A 13,949-nucleotide genomic window follows, 5' to 3' on the forward strand; every position below is an offset into this window, starting at 1 on the left:
CCCTATTTGACGTAGGTCAAAATGCAAATGATATGGAAGCCATGAGCTCAAGTCTTCTGAGCCGTAAAGTAAATACCATTCTGGGAGCCAGCGACACGGGATGTGTTAATAATTACTGAAATGTGAAAGCATGCCACAGTGCTGACCCTGAGCTTTCTTCATTCAAACCTCCCCACCAGGACTCTGTGATACTCCTGCCCAAAGGCTGAGCTGAGTTTGTCTTTTGAGATAACTATCTTATAAAAAGGTGTATCTATTTTCAAAATAAGTTGATTTGATTATTTTAGTATGGAAAAGTATTTAATTAAATAAAAGTACTTCAAATTACATATTAGCAGAGAGGATCGGAACATGTGACATCAAATGAGACTACTTTATGGTTTCCAGAGGATTGTCTGGCAAATTGTATAGGCTGCTTTGCATCACATTGGGAGGCAACTCAAAAGCTGCAAGTAACACTTATTTTAAAATAAAGTTTAATTTTCACTTTAACATATTTTCATGATTACAAAAATTAAAAAAAAAAAAAAGAACAGGAGAAGGAAACAAAACTAGCACATTCCTGGAAACTACTGTGAATGTTTTCCTGTACTTCCTTCCAGACTTTTTAAGGTATGGTTTATAATCGTCGGTTTATTTATCAAGCGCCTTGGCCCCCACTGAGTAAAATGGATCCATCTTTACAAACCCCAGCATCTATCCATCACAGTGGCTCTCCTGAGGATATTTATAAAGGGAGGACTCTGTTCTTGGCATAGAAGAAATGGCATGTTGCTATCGATTTTTATTCAAGTTATTCATACATCTGAAAACTCTACAGTCCTCTGGGCTGCCCCCCTTTCCCATCAGCCCGCATCGGCTGGGTCTCTCTTTCTCCTTTTTGGCTTCCTTGGGAGCCAAGAAAAGAGAAGGCCTGTATTTGGAACAGTCTGATTTTCAATTCTAATAAAAGCCCTGGTCGGCATGTCACCTAATACCAGGGCTGGAAGGAGTAGGTTTGTTGATTTTTGCCTTGGTGCTTTTTTTTTTCTTTACATGTGCATACCACTCAAACTTTATTTTGTTCTCTTGACAAATGCAACATAATATAGATAACAAAGGTGCTAATTTCAGGGACAAGTTTGAAACAAGGAGAATGCAAACATATTACTTCATGTCAGGCAATAGTAACTGAATTATAACTAAAAGTGCATTAAATTACTTCCCTAGGGGTTTCCTAAGGACCAAAGCCAGATAGAAATGGCCTGTTTTACATGAGTTCACAGACACCTTGAGGCAGTCACTATTCAAGGGACAGTTGTGCACCCTAGGGTTTAGTTCTCAGAGCTGTAGTTGCCTTTGCTTCTCCTCCCTGGCAGAGGGAAGCTCGCTTTGTTCTGGGGCTGGGAGAGTTTGCTGGCTAGCAGGGTTAAGGGCTCAGTCAGGGTCTTGTGGTCTGACCGTCACCTCCCACAGATGCACCTTCTTGCTCCTGGCCCACTGCTGTGCCACTTGGGCGTCCGCTTGTCTGCTCAGAAAGGTCAGTTTTGTTTCCTAACACAACAATTGCCACCTCTTTTTTGTCTTTGAACTGATCAATGTCTTTCTTCAGAAGCTCCACTTGAAAGGATTCCAAGGTATTCACACGGTACGCAAAAACGAAGCCATCGGCAAATGAAAAATAATGCTTGGGCAGCTCCACACCTTCCTGTAGGCCCCTGGTGTCCTAAAGATGTAACTGTTCCTTGACTCTCCAGTCTGTTTCCACTGAAGCCATATACACATCGTCCATTGTTTCACAGTCCTCCATTCCAACAGCATGATTCCCATAAAGGAGCTACTCCAAAATTGCCATTTTCCCCACAGATAACAAGCCACAAACCACCACCTTACAGACCTTTCCCATCTTCTCTTAGGATGTTGGAAAGCCAACAACTAACAGTCACGGTGAGAAGCAGAGGATCTGAGGGGCTGACACCCCCAACCCCCAAAGGGAGAGATCATCATCATCGGTGGTGCTTCAATGCTATAGCACACAAGGGGTCTGTCTCGAAAACCTGGGTCCATGATGCCATGAAGTCAGGGTTTCACTCCTAAGCCCTGTCTTCGAGGAGGGACTTCAGCTCCCTTCCACTCGAGCCACAAAGGTAGGACAACCTGAAATCTATTTAGCCGCTGCAAAGGCCATACTGAACTGAGATTTGTCTGTGGCTAGATCAGCAGCTACCAGATACTGTACATCAAGAAGACTCTTGCTTACAATGCTTTCAGGACACTCCAAACCAATCCATCTCAGGGTTTCTGATGCTGGAGATCATGTTCTTCCTCTCCAGATTCTTCCAACACAAGACCCTCTAAAAGGCCAGAAAGCCAACAGGCAGCGGCTGGTTTAGGAGACCTCCCCTGTCCCCTGCTCCTATAAAATTCAGAGGGGAGCGTGGCTCTGTAGTGTTACCACATTGATGGAGAGAGAACACCACAACGGCATTTTAGTTTCTCTTGGATCTGGGAGCAGCCTGGTGTGGGGAAAGATTGAGGGCAATCAGTCCAATTCCTGGCTGTGTGACCTAAGACAAGTTACTTGACTTCTCTGAGTCAGGTCGCTCACCCATAACATAGGAATGACAGTGCTGCTGTGTCATAGGGGTAAATGAGACAACACTGAAAGCACTTGCACAGAGAGGTATTCAAAGGTCGCTTTTCTCTCTTGGGAAGTGAGCAGGAAACCTGGAGATCAGGTTACTAAATGGCATGGTGAGGTGCTGTTTCTCTTTCAGTCTCTTCACTTGGCATTAGGTACTGATGGGCTTACTCAAGGATTAATTTTGAAGAGTCAAGGAAACAAACAAGTAATTACCATTAAATCCTGATCAATATCAGTTCTCCAAAATGGAAGCTGATTGCATTGATCTATTACACTCTGTGGGCTAGGTGCCCACTCTGGGCCTGGCCCCAGGCATGCGAATGGAACATTCTTGACTCCAGGGGGAAACGGAACTTGCCTGAAGCTGTCCCTGAAGGCTACGTTGGAAAATCTGGATTGGAGGCAAATCCTAAAACAGTGAGTAGGAATCTATCAGGTGAAGAGAGCACAGGGACACGGGGAGGGGGAAGGAGAAGCTGAGACAAAGTGAGAGAGTGGCATGGACATATATACGCTACCAAACATAAAATAGTGGTCAGCAGCCGCATAGCACAGGGAGATCAGCTTGGTGCTTTGTGACCACCTAGAGGGGTGGGATAGGGCAGGTGGGAGGGAGACACAAGAGGGAGGAGATATGGGGATATAGGTATATGTATAGCTGATTCACTTTGTTATAAAGCAGAAACTAACACACCATTGTAAAGCAACTGTACTCCAATAAAGATGTTAAAAAAAAAAAAAAAAAAAGGTCAGGTGAAGGGCATGCCTGGCTGGGAGAGGCGGGTGCAGAGGCAGAGTCCGGGCAGGACCGTGAGGGCTTCCTGTGTCATGGGGGCAGGCATGAGGGGTGAGGGGAGAGTGAGACAATTCAGGGATGCTGCTGGCCCAGTGCTGCCCCAGGACAGGCTCTCCTGAACGCTTGTCCTCCCTCCCTCCCTCCCTCCCTTCCTCCTCTTCCTCCTTCTTGCCTTATTTTCTTCCTTCTTCCTCTAAGTGGAGACTTAATCTAGAAACAGCTGAGAGCCATTGAAGGCTTTTGAGCAGAGAACTGAGGATGCTGTTTGCCTTCAGGAAAGATTACCCCAGGGGATACTATAGAGAATCGGACAGGAGGCTGGAGACCAGAAGCCAGGCTGACGTCCAGGTGGGACAGGACAAGAACCTGGCTTGGGAGAATGCCAGTGGGGATGCAGAGAACCCCGGTAGAGACATCCTCTGAGATGGGATCACCTGGATGTGGGGCTCCAGGAGGAGGAGGATGACAGGTTAGCTAGCTCTTATCCTGCTGGAGCAGCAGGGGGTTTGACGGTGTTACTCCTCGAGACAGAGGTAGAGGAAGAGGAAGTGTCGTCTTCATGGAACAGCCTTTGCATGCCCCCCAGTTCCTCCTGCCCTGTGTCCTCGGCTGTTCTTCACTGATGGATAGTCATCCATTCACTCACGTACTCATTCGCCACCCGCCACCCATCCTTCCTCAAAGCTCTCATTACACGTGGGTGAGGGTGCTCTGTGAGCAGCACTTACATTGTCTGGGGTAAGTTCTTAGTAAAGCATTCCTGCTAAGAACTGTTCCGAGGGACGTTCCAGGCTGCTTCTGCACTGAGCGTTAAGTCAGAGACTTCATGAGCTTACGTGAACACTCTAGAACAGGGGCAGCAAACTATGACCCATGGGCCAAATCTGGCCCACTGCCTGTCTTTGTAAATAAAGCTTTATTTATTTCTTGTAACACAGTCACACGCATCAGTGTACACATCTCAGGCAGCTCTCACGCTCCAGTGGTAGAGTTGAGTGGTAGCCACAGATTGTATGGCTAACAAAGCTGAAAACCATCTGGCCCTTTAGAGAAAACTTTCGTCAGCCCTGATGTAGTGCATCCTCTCCTCTCTCTGGTGCTGTGAAGGGATGTTTGATACTGACTTGGGGACCACAGCGCTCCTTTGTCTAAAAGCCCTCCATGTTTATGAATAAAGGTCAGGATTCTTAGTTCGTCATCCAACGTGCTCTTTGGAGAGAAGGAGACATTCTCTGCGTCCTTGGGTGAAACACTGATGTGAAACAGTGATGTGAAACATTGACAGACGTCAAGAGACTTAGAGGGACTTCCCTGGTGGTGCAGTGGTTAAGAATCTGCCGCCAATGCAGGGGACACGGGTTTGAGCCCTGATCCAGGAAGATCCCACATGCCACAGAGCAACTAAGCCCGCGAGCCACAACTACTGAGCCCATGCACCACAGCTACTGAAGCCTGCGCGCCTATAACCCTCAACAAGAGAAGCCACCGCAACGAGAAGCCTGCGCATCACAACAAAGTAACCCCGGCTCGCCGCAACTAGAGAAAGCCCGTGCGCAGCAACAAAGACCCAACATAGCCTAAATAAATAAATATTTTTTTTTTTTTTTTTTTAAAAGAGAAACTGGGCTTCCCTGGTGGCGCAGTGGTTGAGAGTCCGCCTGCCGATGCAGGGGACACGGGTTCGTGCCCCGGCCTGGGAAGATCCCACACACATGCCTCGGAGTGGCTGGGCCCGTGAGCCACGGCCTCTGAGCCTGCGCATCCGGAGCCTGTGCTCCGCAACGGGAGAGGCCACAACAGTGAGAGGCCCGCGTACCGCAAAAAAAAAATAAATAAATAAAATAAAATTTAAAAAGAGAAACTTATAACTGGGCATTGGGTTTATTATGACACAGTAGCTCCTTTATTGAAGTCTATTCTAAGGGAAGAATCCAACTGATAGAGGAACTATTTGCTCCTTGACAGTGGCTGCACCTGCTCATCTGGCCTCATTCTTTGAAATGCATCAGCCCTCACACACATCTACAAATAAATAAACACTTAAGGGACAGACAAGGGGTAACAAAGGTGTAGGAAGAAGAATTAAAGCAGGGAAAGTGGCCACGGGATGCCAAAGCCTGTTTTTCAGAGAATGTGGGTGGAAAACCTTGTCTCAGGATCCGATTCTACACTCGCCCCTAAAATGCACCTCACTGGCCTCCCCCTCATCCCCCACTAGATCCTGCCTTTATTTAAAATGTTGATATTTTGTTCATCGTGGAGTTTTTTTGTTCATTTTGACTTTTTGGAAATACTGTGTTAAATATTATTTATCTCGATGACGGAATTTTTCAATACCTCCTTCGATTTTGTTCCCAAGGTGAATGCCTCACTTACTGCCCCAAGTCCCAGCTCCAGGAGAAGGAATAACTAGGGTAGTAGGGAAACAAACAAACTCAGTGCCTTGCAAGCCAAGTGAAGAAGGTTTATCAAGAAGACGCTGGCCAACAGGATGAACGTCAAAAATGTCATGCTTAAGTGAAAGAAACCAGACACAAAAGGTCATGTACTGTGTAATCCTGTTTATAAGAAAAGTCCAGAAAAGGCATATCTGTAATCTACAGAGACGGAACTTAGATTAGAAGTTGCCAAAGCTGGGGAGGTAGTGTCTGTAAGGGGGCATGAGTTTCTTTTCAGGCATGATGGTAATATTCCAACATTAGATAGTGGTTGCCTAACTCTGTAACTATTTAATTATACACTTCTAAAGATGCCTTTTGTGGTATATAAATTACACTGTAACACAGCTGTTTTTAAAAAAAGAAAAAAAGGCCAAATAACATGAAAATTGAGAATTAAGCATTGAATGAATGAATGAATGAGTGAATGAGTGAATGACTCAACAAATGGGCACTGTCCCTAAATAAGAGAATGCCATGACACGGGAGCAGAAAGAACGGAGTCGAGAGGCTCAGATTGTTCCTTAGTAAATCAGGGGAGGGAGTGATGTGTCATGCAGCCTCGTATACACCCCCAAGAATGCAAATTTGTATAAATTTTCTGGAACCCAAAATATCAATGTACATCAAGAAACCTAAAAATGTGCATTGCATTTTGTGCTTGTGCATTGCATTTTGATGCAGTAATCCCATTTTGTGAAATCGATTTCAAGGAAGGAATCACAATGTTGGAGGACCTATTTGCCCACATATGTCTATTCCGGAGCTGTTTGTAATATTGAAAAAAGGAAATCAACGATGACCAACTGGTTAAAGGACATATGAGCACCTAAAAGACAGACTATTATACAGTCAGTACAATAATGTTAATGATGATGGGAATATTCTGGAACATAAATTGGAAAAAGCAGGATGCCAAAGTGTAAATAGAGTATGGAAACAACCATATGGAATTACCTGTACACAATGGTAACATAGTAACAGTGATGACCTTGTTTATGGATTTCTTTTTACTCTCTGTCAACACTGGGAGAGGACATTTTCATACGTTTTCTCTTTTCATCTTGACACAAAGCTTGTGAGTTAGATATCATGTTTCAATTTTACAGATGAAGAAATGAACACTGAGGTGTAAGGAAACTCGTGCAGGGTCACACAGTTGGCAAGAGGTAGAACCCAAACTTTGCTAGCTCTCACTTCGGTGCTCATAACTGTTATGCTATGTATATTTTTCTTCTTTGTTACAAAAAGTGTGAAAATGGAAACATTTGGACTAACTGTGAACTCTGGTCTAATAGCAACAGCTATCATTTATTGTTGGTGTTGTCCCTATAGATTGTCCGAGGCAGTCACAGAGAGAGATTTCCCCAGGATCCAAGAATCCCTCCCAGCCGGTGAAGTGGGGTTTTCTGTTGTTATTCCCATTTCACAGACGCAGACACTGAAGTTTGGAAGAAACAATCGTGGCTCAGGGTCAAGCAGCCGAGACTGAGGCGAGGGGCCTAGGACCCCTGTGGGCTGATCCCAGGCGAACTCCTGACAGCTCACGTTCCCCAAGAGGGCAGGAACTTGCTGGCACTGAGGGAAGGCCAAGGGTCAAGGACCAAGGGTACCACGGGCAACCAGGCAGCACTGGGGGAGCCGGGCATCAGGTGCGGGAAGGAGGACTTAGGTTGGTCTCATGCTGAGTCACTGGAGAGAGCTGATGCACGGGACCGAGGGCAAACACCAGGGATCTTGGTGGCACAGCAGACAAAGCCCAGCCCAGGTGCTGAGGATGCTCTTCTGCAAGTCACCTCTCAGAGGGGCCAGGCCGTGGACCTCAGAAATCTGCAGGCAAGCAGTGTTCTTCAGGGAGTGGGGCCCAGATCATAAAAAGCAAATGGTAAAGAGTGAGGCCAGCGTGTTAAAAGAAGGCAATAGGGCCCGTGCTGGACCAGGGTTCAGGAATTCAGGGATGGATTGATGGGCTTTAGTGCTGAGATTGACGGTGGAGTCAGTCCAGAGCCAAGTGATTCCAGGTCCCTATGGGTCAAGGGTCAGCAGCAACACTGGCGCTTTCCTACGTGTCCTGACCCCATGCCCAGGTATGGAGGAAACCCCTCACCTGAGAGCCAGTGGCCTCTGACATGCCTCGGGAGCTAGTGCGAGGTGGAGGGAGCTGGCTCAGGGGCACCCTGCCCTGTCTTCCTGGGTGACCTCGGGCTGACAGCCTCCCCTCTGAGCCTCGATTTCCCCACCTGTTATCAAGCATTTCTAGCAGCAGATGCTATCGTAAGCACTGCGCACGTGTTGGCTCGATCCGCGCAACACCCCTGTGAGGCTGGTCTCGTGGTCTTCACCCCTATTTACCGATCAGGGGACAGAAGCCCCAGGAGGTGAAGGGACTTGTCTGAAACCACAGGCAGCAGGGAGAGAAGGCGGGATTTGAGTGCAACTCATCGGGTCCCAGGTTCTGGGCTCCGGCTGCCCCTGGGCCGAGGCTACGGGCTTGTGAAAATGAAGCCGCATAAAACACCAGGCGACTGGCTCTGACTGTGGTCTCACTGCCACCACCAAAGGCAAACGCTGGGTGGTTTCTCCAGGTCTGGGCTGCACCCGGGAGATCCTGCCCCTCCAGAGGTGTCAGAATGTTCCAGCTGACAGGAGAGAATTGAACCAGTTCCTCCTGTGTGCATTTCACTTAAAGTTGTTCATGAATTAAATGGCTTAAAACTTGAAAAAAAAAAAGTACACAGAATATATATTTCAAGGGACTCCCTGCTGTCTCTATCTTGTGTGAGTCCATGATTCTCCCAGTTTGTCACCCTCCTTCTTCAGTTTGTGTCCCTGTGGGGACCGGGAGAAAGACTCAGTGGGGAAAGCTATGCGGTGCCTGTCAGACTGTCAGGGGTGGGGTAGACTGGGGAGAGGGAGTGGGCATTGGTGGAAGGCTTCATGGGGAAAGAATCACAGAAGACAGCAAGGTCCCCGGGGACGGAGGTGGAGAGACCCCTGAGAAGCGGGGGGACCCCTGAGAAGGATGGAGGGATCTGTAGGCAGCCAGGGCTTGGGGTGACATGAGCCCTCAGGTGTAAGAACCGGAGGTCCTATGGCTCTTCAAGGGAATCGCTTGGATGGGCCTTATCCCAGATTTCAGATGGTAGCACCGGGAAGTCAGCCCCACAAGGGCATGGACCAGGTGGCTTGTCCACCTCTGTGTCCCCGGGACCAGCCCAGGTGGGTCAGGTACACTGTGGGTGTCAGTACTGATGACTGATTGATTGATTAATTGAGTAGATGAGTGTAGGACACAGGCCTTGACAATGAAATCAGAGAACAACCATATTTAGATAACCAACAAGGAAGACTCAGCCCCTTAGGGATGGAGAAAGGATTTGACCATCTAGGGGCTTCGCCACATACATATTTTAAGAATGACAAACTTTCAGAGGAACCCGGGCTCTGCTGAACCAGGACATGGGAATTCTTGGTGAAGAAGCTTGTCCAGAATAAAGCCTAACCCATGTTTATAATTTCCCTTTTCAGCTCTCATCCCCTGTGATTAAAAACAAATCAGTGAAGGGTGTGCTCGCCGTTCTGAGTTCCTCCCAGAGTCACTGGGCTCAGGAGGAACTTGGTGCTGGCAGCCCCGGGGCAGAATCCTCGAGCAGATGAAGGCATCATTCACGCCTCTTGGCTGCGCTGGACCCTCTTAGGAAGGAGGCAACTTGGTGTTGGGCAGCGGTGAGTGGGTAGAGGAGGCAGGGCAAGGAGTAAGTGCACGCAGGCTCCGAGTCTGTGGCACTCACACTGCAGCATCGAGGCAGCTGCCAGGACGGGTAGGCAGCACGCCCTTTCCCACCCAGGTGTCTGGGTGCCCCTGATGCTTGCAGTGACGTGTCAAGAGGATTCTGAAGCTGAATCTGGGCTTAGTGCAAAGAGTAGTCTGAGTCATTAATAATGTCCGCCATGGGACTGGGGAGGGCAGGGGGTGCTTCATTTGTTGCTTCTTGGCTAGAAATGGATAGTGAGACCAAGCAGTGAAGGCTAGTGAATGTCTGGCTGAGGAATTTGGACTTGATCATGGATACCAAGTGTTTTAAGCTTAGTTTCTCCATTTAAAAAAGAGTACGACAACCAGGGGCTTCCCTGGTGGTGCAGTGGTTAAGAATCCGCCTGTCAATGCAGGGGACACAGGTTTGAGCCCTGATCTGGGAAGATCCCACGTGCCATGGAACAACTAGGCCCATGAGCCACAACTACTGAGTCCGTGCGCCACAACTACTGAAGCCCGCACACCCTAGAGCCCGTGCTCTGCAACAAGAGAAGCCACCACAATGAGAAGCCCACGCACCGCAACGAAGAGTAGCCCCTGCTCGCCGCAACTAGAGAAAGCTTGTGTGCAGCAGTGAAGACCCAACACAGCCAAAAGTAAAAAATTTTTAAAAAGAGTACTACAGGGCTTCCCTGGTGGCGCAGTGGTTGAGAATCCGCCTGCCGATGCAGGGGACACGGGTTCGTGCCCCGGTCCGGGAAGATCCCACATGCCGTGGAGCGGCTGGGCCCGTGAGCCATGGCCGCTGAGCCTGCGCGTCCGGAGCCTGTGCTCTGCAGCGGGAGAGGCCACAACAGTGAGAGGCCCGCATATCACAAAAAAAAAAAAAAAAAAAAAAAAAAAAAAAAAAAAAAAGAGTACTACATCCAGAAAATTTCTGGGTAGATATTGAGGATTTCTTGGAAAAGGCAAGACTTGGGTTGCGCTTTAAGAGATGAGTATGATGCAAAGAAGCAGAACAGAGGGAGGTGGGTGTTTCCGATACACGCAGCATCTGCCTGGAAGCCCTCTGAGACAGAAGGAAGCAGCCCAGGGATGGGCAGATAGGTGTCTGACAGAGCCAGGCTGGTGAGGAGACCTGGGCTGGTGGACAGAGCGGCCTGGCACAATGAAGCATCTCACTTGCTTATCCCACCTATTGCAAGACAAACCATCTTAGTTCTTTCCAGTAATATCTTCCAATGTCACAGACTCAAGGCAGTTATAATAAGCCACTAAGAGCAGAAATTTGATTTTCACAGAGCACTGGATAAGAAGAGGAAGTTGAGTTCGATATTCAGAGACTCTTTAGCCCTGGAAGAGGATGCAGAGAGAAATATGTGCTACAAAAGATGGAGGGGGGCTTCCCTGGTGGCGCAGTGGTTGAGAGTCCGCCTGCCAATGCAGGGGACGCGGGTTCGTGCCCCGGTCCGGGAAGATCCCACGTGCTGCGGAGCGGCTGGGCCCGTGAGCCATGGCCGCTGCGCCTGCGCGTCCGGAGCCTGTGCTCCGCAACGGGAGAGGCCACAACAGTGAAAGGACCACGTACCACAAAAAAAGCAAAACAACAACAACACAGCCACATGCCTCCTATCTGGCATCCCACCTCTGCCTCTGTTAGAATATGCTGGAAACTTCCGTCCATGTCTGTGACCCACTTCCCCACCCATAGCGCATTCCTAAGGGACAGGAGTTAAGCCTTATTCATCTCAGCATCCACAGTGCTCAGAATCTAGAATGAAGGCAGCCTCAGGACATGCAGTATCATCCCCTTCAGTTCTGCTAACCAGCATGTCCCTCTGAGCCCTTTCTGACCTCATTTCTAAAAGGAAGAGCTGTAACATGATTCTTCTGATCCCATCATGGCTAGGACTGATATGCTAGGATTTTGTAATCAGAAGCACTCGTTGTCTTTAGGAAAAAAATTAATTTGGGAAATCCCTTCCAGCTTCCTACTGTGCCCATCAAGACAGGGATTTTGTGTGCCCTTGAAGAATCAGACTATAAATACAGCTGCCTCGGGCTGCCCGGGAACAGGGAGGCCTCCTTACTCGCTTTGGTGAACACAAGATGCAGTTCATTGCTCTTGAGCTGGTCAGGGAATCTGAAGCTAATTAGATTGGATCAGTAAACAGGCAGCCAGTTTTCAAACTGAGCACAGCTTTCCTATAATTAGGCTTTGCCAGGAACTAAAGGTCATGGGCCAGCCTATGAGCCACACAAACGATGGAATCATGACAAATCTGATCCTTCTAATGCTGATTAGAGCTTGGCTTCTCTAATAGTGAAAGTTTATTCCTTTTTGCTAATCTCAGAAGAAACCAGAGGGAATTAATCACGAGGTGAGCGTGGTAAAGCCAGACTCTTTGCAGAGTTCTGCGTACATCTGAACACACTTGATTCCCAAGGTGGGTCTTTTGGAAAGCCTCATCTTAGCCTGTGTTCCAAACTGGTACCCAGAGTGAATCCCATCACCCCTCAATCCCACCCCACTGGAAGGCAGGACCACTCACTTCTCTGCCTCTGACCAGAAAAAGCATGATGTTTAGAGTTGGGTAGCTGAAACTGAATTCTCTGCAAGTAACATTCTAATTCTAGAAGAGTCAGCATTTGGGAACCTCTAAGCCTCAGTTTCCAAATCTGTAAAATAGGCATGATAGCGACCTCTGCCAGGGTTTCTCAAAGCACGGATCCCAGGATGCTTTTTGGTTGGTTGTGGATGAGCATGCTCTTATGTTAGCATTTATGCATATGTTTCAATATCTAGTAGATTCCATGCATATCATACTTAAGGCTGTGGTCCTCAACCCTGGCCATACCTTACAACTGCCCAGGGAGGTTTTAAAATGCTCCAGCTCAGAGGGGCCTGGCTTTGGGTTTTATATAACACTCCCCAAGGGGCATTAATGAACAGACAGGGTGAGAACCACTGTCTTAGGGCAAAGCTGAGTACAAAATATAAATAACTCTGCTTAAAGTAACACATCATCAAGGCAGCCGGCTAAGGCAGAAGTTTGGGAAACATTCAAAAGCTGATGATTTGCTTGAAGGCTGCACATCAGGATCATTCAGGATGGGGTGGGGTGAAGTGGGCGCGTGCTTGTTAAATTTCAGATGCCATCCCTGATCCATGAAATCAGAACCCCGAGGGGCAGGCTTGGAAAACTCCCTGTTCTCACCAGCCAACCTGGCCCTGGTCCTGGTCCTTCAGAGGCCACTTAGGAACCATTCATTTTATAAAGGTCAAGGCCATGCTCAGGAAGAAGGGAGATACTCCACGGTCTGCCAAAGAGCAGAGCAGGGAGGATGCTGGCCAGCCAATGCCAGCCAATCACGCTTTGACTTCTGGGAGGTGTTGAGCCAATGTCCACCCCAGGGCAGTGAGGGGCACAGAGGCTGCAGTTCTGGGTGCACTGAGGGGCTTTCTGGGGGAAACTCTGTGCTAAATGCAGGAGGTAAGACTTCTCTGAACAAGTCCACCCCGAGTCCCTAGGACAGGAGGGAGACAGAGAAGCAGCACAAATGCCCCATGCAGGAGCATATGATTCAAGGGTGCATTTGGCAGGAGTGTTTCCTGGGCGGAAACCTGCAGGATGGTGAGTAACTTTCCACATCTGGTACCTCAATATTCGCTGCCCAGAAGACACAGGTGTGCACATCTGGAGAATTCCACACCTACGTACTCCCTGCTGTGCCTGCAGCCTGGTCCCAGGAAGTGCATGGAGAGGTTGACTGAGGAGGGATACCTCCGCACCAGGGTGGCACCCTTGGCAAAAGGCTACACACAAAGGCAGCAGAACACAATTCTGCTCTTTGACAGCAGGCAAGCCACTTCATCTCTCTGTGTCTCTGCGTGTTCATCAAAAAATGGATTCTTGCAGGACGATTGGGTGGATGAAATGCAAATTTACTTGAGGGTCTAGCACAGGATAAGCTCCGAATAATAACAATCCATTGCTTGTCAAAGGACAAATGTAGTACATATGGATTTCCATCTTTGCTTGGGTTCCAAACTCCAGCTTAGCTACAGAGGCCAGCCTATTCATTTCAGCAGCTCTCTTCAATACCTTTCAAAGGATCTTTTCAAGTTAATTCAGCCGCATGTAGTCTGGCTTGAGAACACTCCAGGAAGTGGTGGTCTTTCTTAGCTGGAAGGAAGCTATGTTGGAGGGGAGGTTGGAGCCCGTAATGGGGGCTGGGAGTGGCCTCTGTTCCTTCTAGCATCTTCTCTGAGTACCATCCAGTACAAGAACCCCACAGGGCTGGGATGGTGGTGGCCTGTGACTTAACTCCAGC

At 48.3% G+C, this 13,949-nt stretch overlaps 1 pseudogene; it reads right to left on the reverse strand.

Annotated features, from left to right (window-relative positions):
• Positions 1–1,313: 1,313 nt before the first annotated feature.
• On the reverse strand, positions 1,314–1,885 carry LOC131758030 (NF-kappa-B inhibitor-interacting Ras-like protein 1; annotated as a pseudogene).
• Positions 1,886–13,949: the final 12,064 nt, after the last annotated feature.

Source organism: Kogia breviceps, chromosome 6, assembly GCF_026419965.1.
Source record: "Kogia breviceps isolate mKogBre1 chromosome 6, mKogBre1 haplotype 1, whole genome shotgun sequence".
Classification (NCBI taxonomy): Eukaryota; Metazoa; Chordata; class Mammalia; order Artiodactyla; family Physeteridae; genus Kogia; species Kogia breviceps.